The sequence below is a fragment of the Oncorhynchus keta genome, chromosome 10 (genome assembly GCF_023373465.1).
Source record: "Oncorhynchus keta strain PuntledgeMale-10-30-2019 chromosome 10, Oket_V2, whole genome shotgun sequence".
Taxonomy (NCBI): domain Eukaryota; kingdom Metazoa; phylum Chordata; class Actinopteri; order Salmoniformes; family Salmonidae; genus Oncorhynchus; species Oncorhynchus keta.
In genome coordinates, this window is record NC_068430.1 from 73,921,866 (window position 1) to 73,931,347 (window position 9,482).

General features: G+C 44.3%; 1 long non-coding RNA gene and 1 pseudogene across 1 annotated transcript; one reads left to right on the plus strand and one right to left on the minus strand.

Moving 5' to 3' along the window:
- Nucleotides 1–307: 307 nt before the first annotated feature.
- On the plus strand, nucleotides 308–1,589 carry LOC127932698 (uncharacterized). Its single transcript, XR_008146365.1, has 3 exons — nucleotides 308–337; nucleotides 1,024–1,065; nucleotides 1,555–1,589. It is a non-coding gene; the product is annotated as an uncharacterized LOC127932698 (long non-coding RNA).
- Nucleotides 1,590–5,313: 3,724 nt separating this feature from the next.
- On the minus strand, nucleotides 5,314–9,247 carry LOC127931931 (protein lyl-1-like; annotated as a pseudogene).
- Nucleotides 9,248–9,482: the final 235 nt, after the last annotated feature.

Genomic DNA, 9,482 nt, shown 5'->3' on the forward strand with positions numbered 1-9,482 from the left:
GGTTTCTATAACTAGGTTTCCATTAGGTTTCTATAACTAGGTTTCCATAACTAGGTTTCCATAACTAGGTTTCCATAACTAGGTTTCCATAACTAGGTTTCCATAACTAGGTTTCCATAACTAGGTTTCCATAACTAGGTTTCCATAATTAGGTTTCCATAACTAGGTTTCCATAACTAGGTTTCCATTTCAGGTTTCATAACTAGGTTTCTATGTAACTAGGTTTCCATAACTAGGTTTCCATAACTAGGTTTCCATAACTAGGTTTCTATAACTAGTTTCCATAACTAGGTAGGGTTCCATAACTAGGGTTCCATAACTAGGTTTCCATAACTAGGTTCCATAACTCCATAACTAGGTTTCCATAACTAGGTTTCCATAACTAGGTTTCTATAACTAGGTTTCCATAACTAGGTTTCCATAACTAGGTTTCCATAACTAGGTTTCCATAACTAGGTTTCCATAACTAGGTTCCATAACTAGGTTTCAGGTTTCATAACTAGGTTTCCATAACTAGGTTCCATAACTTTCCATAACTAGGTTTCCATAACTAGGTTTCCATAACTAGGTTTAACTAGGTTTCCATAACTAGGTTTCTATAACTAGGTTTCCATAACAACAGGTTCCATAACTAGGTTCCATAACTAGGGGTTCCATAACTAGGCATAACTAGTTTCCATAACTAGGTTTCCACAAACATAATTAGGTTTCCATAGGTTTCTATAACTAGGTTTCCATAATTAGGTTTCCATAACTAGGTTTCCATAAAGGTTTCATAACTAGGTTTCCATAACTCCATAACTAGGTTTCTATAACCAGGTTTCTATAACTAGGTTTCATAACTAGGTTTCCATAACTAGGTTTCCATAACTAGGTTTCCATAACTAGGTTTCTATAACCCATAACTAGGTTTCCATAACTAGGTTTCCATAACTAGGTTTCCATAACTAGGTTTCTATAACTAGGTTTCTATAACCAGGTTTCTATAACTAGGTTTCCATAACTAGGTTTAACTATAACTAGGTTTCCATAACTAGGTTTCTATAACTAGGTTTCCATAACTAGGTTTCATAACATAACTAGGTTTCTAGGTTTCCATAACTAGGTTTCTATAACTAGTTTCCATAACTAGGTTTCTATAACTAGGTTTCACTAACCAGGTTTCTATAACCAGTTTCTATAACTAGGTTTCCATAACTAGGTTTCCATAACAGGTTTCATAACTAGGTTTCCATTAACAGGTTTCCATAACTAGTTTCTATAACTAGGTTTCCATAACTAGGGTTCATAACTAGGTTTCCATAAGGTTTCCATAACTAGTTTCCTATAAGTTTCCATAACTAGGTTTCTATAACCAGGTTCCATAACTACCAGGTTTCCATAACTAGGTTTCATAACCAGGTTTCCATAACTAGGTTCATAACTAGGTTTCCATAACTAACTAGGTTTCATAACTAGGTTTCCATAATAATAACTAGGTTCTATAACATAACTAGGTTTCTATAAACATAATTAGGTTAATCTGTGTTTCTATAACTAGGTTTCTATAACTAGGTTTCCATAACTAGGTTTCCATAACTAGGTTTCCATAACTAGGGGTTCTATAACCAGGTTTCCATAATTAGGTTTCCATAACTAGGTTCCATAACTAGGTTTCTATAACTAGGTTTCCATAACTAGGTTTCCATAATTAGGTTTCCATCCAATATGCACATTTTCCCACCAGTGGTGTGTTTCCACCAAACTGACTGGTTGATGATAAAATCAGTTCTGATGACGTAGTGCACAAAAACATGTCTTTTTTCGGTGAAGGTTTCATTTACTGAATAAAATGGAAAGTTCAACGTGTTTTCATCACTTTTTTACCGATAGTTGTGACACAAAACCTGTTGCATTAAATAGCATATGCCGACTCTGGTCGTGCGCGCCAGCCAACAACAGCTATACAGTGCAGGTAATGCAGGCTGTGCAGGTAGGCTCGTCTACATGGTGAGATTATTATGGAGAGAGAGAGAATATTTTGTCCAACAGCAGTCAAGCATCAATCATCATGTCACCAGAATAAGACATTTTTGGAAAGGTGTATCAAGAGGACCACACATCATATCATCGTGTGACTCCAAGTTTATGTCGATATGATGGTTATTATTTGCGCATAAAGGGATTTCCACCGCCATTTCACGCATAATACATTTTACTGACACAAATAGATGCCACCATTTCAAACTAACAAATGATCTGTCAGCATTTACAAAATTGTACCTAAACGTACTGTTTCATAGCTGTCATGATATTACCACCCCTTACCCCCCACACCACCACCCCTTACCCTCCACCACCACCTCACCAACACCCCCACCTCCCCACCACCACCCCTTACCCTCCACCCCCCCCTCACCAACACCCCCACCTCCCCACCACCACCACCACCCCTTACCCTCCACCCCCCCCTCACCAACACCCCCACCTCCCCACCACCACCCCTTACCCTCCACCACCCCCTCACCAACACCCCCACCTCCCCACCACCACCACCACCCCTTACCCTCCACCCCCCTCACCAACACCCCCACCTCCCCACCACCACCACCACCCCTTACCTTCCACCACCACCTCCCCACCACCACCACACCTTACCTTCCACCACCACCTCCCCACCACCACCCCTTACCCTCCACCCCCCTCACCAACACCCCCCACCTCCCCACCACCACCACCACCACCAACACCCCCACCACCACCACCCCTTACCCTCCACCCCCTCACCAACACCCCCACCTCCCCACCACCACCACCCCTTACCCTTACCCTCCACCCCCCCACCAACACCACCACCACCCCTTACCCTCCACCCCCCTCACCAACACCCCCACCTCCCCACCACCACCACCCCTTACCCCCCACCACCACCACCACCACCACCCCTTACCCTCCACCCCCCACCACCACCACCTCCCCACCACCACCCCTTACCCTCCACCCCCCTCACCAACACCCCCACCTCACCACCACCACCACCCCTTACCCTCCACCCCCCTCACCAACACCCCCACCTCCCCACCACCACCACCACCCCTTACCCTCCACCCACGCCTCCATTTCCACACCCGTTTGCAGCTGCACTGAAGGGACAGAATGGACACGTTGTCCATCGTGGACTGGAGGTTAAAGCGACCGCCACCCGGTCGCTTTAACTGTTTTTCCACGTCCGGGATTCTCACGGTACTGTCATCACTCAGCTATGTCCGGCTTGGGGACATCAGCAGGGAGCATTTTTCCACCTTTCTTATTCCGAACTGGTACTCTCTCTCTCTCTCTCTCTCTCTCTCTCTCTCCCTCTCTCTCTCTGTCTCTGTCTTTCTCTCTCTGTCTCTCTCTCCCGCTCTCTCTCCCGCTCTCTCTCTGTCTCTCTCTCCCGCTCTCTCTCTCTCTCTCTCTCTGTCTCTCTCTCTGTCTCTCTGTCTGTCTGTCTGTCTGTCTGTCTGTCTGTCTGTCTGTCTGTCTGTCTGTCTGTCTGTCTGTCTGTCTGTCTGTCTGTCTGTCTCTCTCTGTCTCTCTCCCTGTCTCTCTCTCTCTCTCTCTCTCTCTCTCTCTCTCTCTCTCATGGTTATAAATCTGCCCTGTGACTAACCAACACAAACAAACAACCATAAACAGAAGGATTGAAACCATGTATTGAATGAAGCTCATTTCCTAAATGTAATGGAGGACTGATTGAGTGCAGACAAGGCATTCTCTCAGAGTGGTATTATAGGGGTAGTGTTAGAGTTGAGCTGGGCACACACTGGTTGAATCAGCGTTGGTTCCACGTCATTAAAATGAAATGTTGAACCAACTTGGAATAGACTTTGAATCTGTGCACAGTGGGTAGGGTTAGGGCTATAGTTTGTTATGGTTGAGCTGGGATGTGGGACAGGAAGTTGGTGTTAGGGTTGAGCTGGGATGTGGACATGAAGTTGGTGTTAGGGTTGAGCTGGGATGTGGACAGGAAGTTGGTGTTAGGGTTGAGCTGGGATGTGGACAGGAAGTTGGTGTTAGGGTTGAGCTGGAATGTGTGGACAGGAAGTTGGTGAACTTAGGGTTGAGCTGGGATGTGGACAGGAAGTTGGTGTTATGGTTGAGCTGGGATGTGGACATGAAGTTGGTGTTAGGATTGAGCTGGGATGTGGACAGGAAGTTAGGTTAGGATTGAACTGTGATGTGGACAGAAGTTAGGGTTAGGGTTGAACTGGGATGTGGACAGGAAGTTAGGTTATGGATTGAACTGGGATGTGGACAGGAAGTTAGGGTTATGGTTGACCTGGGGTGTGGACAGGAAGTTAGGGTTCATATTAATTCATTCATATTAGATAAATAAAAATACAAAATGTTCTTATGTGCACTTTCTCACAACACACTTTTTTATAGGATCACAAACCAACTTACAGCCATAAAATAAGCACGGGTTGATTTTCTGAACACAAAAACACATCTTCACCCCTTCACACAACAACTTTGCCAGCGACTAGACTGTCTGTTCTCAAACTGGACACAGCAGCGAAACAATTGTATGGGTTGAGAAATTGTGCTGATAACAGGGCTGCATGTATTCTGGAGTGCAATAAGAGGATGTTGAATAAGGAAGAGAGAACTAAAACACTCTTTATTTCGGTCAGCTAGCACGGTCAATAAACCAGTATGGCACCTATTCCCTACATAGTGCACTACTTTGACCAGTAGTGCACCAAACAGGAAATAGGGTGCCATTTGGGACAACTGTGTCACAATGTTGTCCTCTAAGGGAGGGAGGGTGGGACCATCTTCTTCATCTGACTAAAGAAAGAAAATAGGAAACTTCAAAATTGCCACATAAACTACTGGCTGAAGGTTACCGTCATTGATGTTTTTTGATGTCTCAAACTTCAGGAAGCAAAAAGCCATGAGGTCAACATGGCTCCTTCAGAGGTTTTAGGCAACTGACACTGTGCTGACTGGATGTACAAACAGTCAATCCTACATTTCCCAGGTAGCCCTATAGAAGCCTCAGTTCTGATGAAACAGCTTACGTTACCCAGAAAGCCTCAGTCCCACACTGCAGGACACAAAATCCAGACAGAGGGGCAGTCAAACACTACCACAAACTGCTACAAGAACTCAGAACTGACCTTGCAGATATACCATGTTATTGAAAGAACTACATTGATTCCAAAAGTCTCATAGATTGCTGGTAGAGTAGTAAGTATACTGTACATTTTTGTCCTTTCTGTCAGTTTGTCAGATATTACTTGCCATCAGGTATTCAATTTTGTCCTCTTTGTGACGCCACATGTCATGTCACCGCTGGTCGTTGGCAAGTGTCACCGCAGTCCGAATCTGTCCTTTGACCTTTCCCCGAATGCCTCACGGCACCACCATTGAGCTCTTAGCCCCGCCCCCCCCAGGTTCTCCTCACTGTCTGTGTTGCTATAGCAACTGGAGGTCGGGGGAGGTTGCCATGGCGATGATCGATGAGTCTGTGGAGTCTCCTCTGTCGTGGTAGACCATAGTTGAAGAGGGGAGTGTCACCCTGGAAAAGTGGGTGCATATCCTTGTTGTTCAGCCCCACTTGGGCCCTCTCATCCTGGGTCTCCTCCTCAGGTGAGCCCTGGCTTTGTCTTGGGACTGGTCGTTGAGCAGGGTGACAAGGAAGTCGATGTACTTCATGGCCAGTCGGAGGATCTCATTCTTGGAGAGCTTCTTGTCCGGAGGGTGGGTGGGGATGAGCCTACGGAGGTCTGAGAAGGCCCCGTTGACGTTCTGCTGGCGCCACCGCTCCCGGCTGTTGGTGAACACACGCCTCGCCAGCTTCTGAGGAGGGCCCGCTGGATGAGGATACACAGGCACAGTGCATTAAATACACATACGTACTAGTATGCACATTTACATACACGCAACTGAATATAAGGAAGGTGTTCCTAATATTTGGTATACTCAGTGTATATCACAGGAGGTTGGTGGCAGCTTAATTGGGGAGGACGGCTTGTGGTAATGACTGGAGCGGAATCAGAGGACTGGTATCAAATCCATCACATACATAGTTTCCAGGACGCCATTCCATTTACTCCGTTTCGACCATTATCATGAGCTGTCCTCCCTCAGCAGCCTCCTGTGGTGTATGAGTATATACATACACTACATAAACTGTTTCTCATTCATTTATCATATGCTGGTATTGGTCAGTAGTCCATGGACAGTCACACCAGTTTATCTTCTATTTACCATCACTGAGATCCAACTCATAGTGTGAGGAGGACCGTCTCTTGATGCTTCTACTGGAAAAGATTCCATAGTTACCAGAGGGACCAAGATGAGAACTGAGAGAGAGAGAAGGAGAGAATCAAATCAAATCAAATCTCATTTTAACGGTCGCACAAATATTTAATAGATGTTATTCCAGGTGTAGTTAAATGCTTGTGTTCCTAGCTCCAACAGTGCAGTAATATCTAACATACACAACAATACACATGAATCTTGGAATTAAGAAATATAGAAACATTAAGACAAGCAATGTTGGAGTCCGGAGTACAAACGTATATATACAGTTGAAGTCAGAAGTTTACATACACTTAGGTTGGAGTTATTAAAACTAGTTTTTCAATCACTCCACAAATGTCTTGTTAACAAACTATAGTTTGGCAAGTCGATTAGGACATCTACTTTGTGCATGACACAATTCCAGTGGGTCATGGCTTTAGAAGCTTCTGATAGGCTCATTGACATCATCTGAGTCAATTGGAGGTGTACCTGTGGATGTATTTCAAAGGCCTACCTTCAAACTCAGTGCCTCTTTGCTTGACATCATGGGAAAATCAAAAGAAATCAGCCAAGACCTCAGAAAAAATGGTAGACCTCCACAAGTCTGGATCACCCTTGGGAGCAATTTCCAAACACCTGAAGGTACCACGTTCTGTACAAACAATAGTACGCAAGTATAAACACCATGGAAACACACAGCCGTTATACCGCTCAGGAAGGAGATGCGTTCTGTCTCCTAGAGATGAACGTAATTTGTGCGAAAACTGCAAATCAATCCCTGAACAGCAAACAGCAAAGAACCTTGTGAAGATGCTGGAGGAAAAAGGTACAAAAGTATCTATATCCACAGTAAAACGAGTTCTATATCGACATAACCTGAAAGGCCGCTCAGCAAGGAAGAAGCCACTACTCCAAAACCGCTATAAAAACTGACTACGGTTTGCAACAGCACATGGGGACAAAGATCGTACTTTTGGAGAAATGTCCTCTGGTCTGATGAACACAAATGGAACTGTTTGGCCATAATGACCATCATTATGTTTGGAGGAAAAAGGGGGATGCTTGCAAGACGAAGAACACCATCCCAACCGTGAAGCACGGGGGTGGCAGCATCATGTTGTTGGGGTGCTTTGCTGCAGGAGGGACTGGTGCACTTCACAAAATAGATGTCATCATGAAGCAGGGAAATTATGTGGAGATATTGAAGCAACATCTCAAGACATCAGTCAGGAAGTTAAAGCTTGGTCGCAAATGGGTCTTCCAAATGGACAATGACTCCAAGCATACTTCCAAAGTTGTGGCAAAATGGCTTAAGGACAACAAAGTCAAGGTATTGGAGTGGCCATCACAAAGCCCTGACCTCAATTCCACAGAAAATTTGTGTGCAGAAGGAGGCCTACAAACCTGACTCAGTTACACCAGCTCTGTCAGGAGGAATGGGCCAAAATTCACCCAACTTATTGTGGGAAGCTTGTGGAAGGCTACCGAAATGTTTGACCCAAGTTAAACAATTTAAAGGCAATGCTCCCAAATACTAATTGAATGTATGTAAACTTCTGACCCACTGGGAATGTGATGAAAGAAATAAAAGCTGAAATAAATCATTCTCTCTTGTGACATTTCACATTCTTAAAATAAAGTGGTGATCCTAACTGACCTAAGGCACTAGGATTAAATGTCAGGAATTGTGAAAACTGAGTTTAAATGTATTTGGCTAAGGTGTATGTAAACTTCCGACTTCAACTGTGTTTATTTGTGGTGGGACGTGTAGACATTGTGGACAGTATGTGGATAGAACATGTAGTATATCTGAAGAATACGTAGGATAGACTGTTAACCCACTGTTAACCCACTGTTAACCCACTGTTAACCCACTGTTAACCCACTGTTAACCCACTGTTAGGCCGTCATTGAAAATAACAATTTGTTCTGAACTGACTTGCCTGGTTAAATAAAGGTAAAATAAATAAATAAATAAAATAAAAAATATGTATAGCAATAGTTAAATATAATGGCCTTGACTAGACTTCAGTATAACCATATGAAAGTGGGTAAAACTGTATGTAAATATTATGAAACATTATTATAGTGGCGTCCAAAGAGGGAGGAACGTGAGAGAGTTTTCATTGGAAATGAAAGATAACAAACAAAAGTATCAAGCAATAAAATAATATAAACTGTAGAAGTACAAACGATGCTATTCAGGGAGTAAATCATATTTTAAATGGTTTTCAAATTGTTAAATGGATTTGAAATGGAAAAAAACCCATTTCAGATTGACTGAGGGGAGAAAGCGAGCAAAGCGATCTGTATGGTGATTATGTTTGGGATGTTGATGGAGTGTGCATGCTGTCAGCAGGCTCTCTCTCGTTAGGGCTGACACCGGCAGAGACATGCTGCTAAAATAGAACAACGTTCCTGCTGAAAATGAAGAGGAAGAAGGACATTTCATCATAGTGATTCTAGGACATGGGAAGTAGTCGTTCTAGTTGAATAATTGGTTAGGATTAAGGGTTAGGAAAAGCAGAAAGAGAAATCTATGTTATAAACAGTCAGTTGTTGTAGTGAAACTGTCAGTTATAGTGAAACAGTTTGCCATACAGTATCAGAAAGCCAGTCATAACATGAAATATGATAATGCAAGTGGAGGCTGCTGAGGGGAGGACAGCTCATAAAAATGGCTGGAATGGAGTCATTGGAATGACATCAACCACATGGAAACCACGTGTTTGATGTCATTCCATTGACTCCATTCCAGCCATTATTATGAGCTGTCCTCCCCTCAGCAGCCTCCACTGGATAATGGAATATAATGTGAATATGAAACATTTCCCTATCACCTGCTGAAGAAGTGGTGTGGTGGCAGGTACTGGTGGGTCAGCAGGGGGCCCTGGGAGGGGATCGGTGGGGCCCCTGGTCTGATCCCTGACAGGGAGGTGAGCTGGGTGAGGCGGATGCCCCGTGGTGGTGGGTGTGATGGTAAGGGTCATGGTGATGGGGGTGGTTGGGGATGGGGTGCAGGGTGGTTAGAGGGGTGTTACTGGGGAGGGAGAGAGGGTGGGGGGTTTACTGTGTCCCAGACTAATAACAGGGATGTGGGGAGGGAGGGGGCAATAGAGGAAAAGGAGGAAGAAGAGGAGGAGGATGGGGGAGGATGGCAGGGGTAGTGGATGTAGACACTGGGGCTGGGAGAAGGGGAGGCGGAGAGG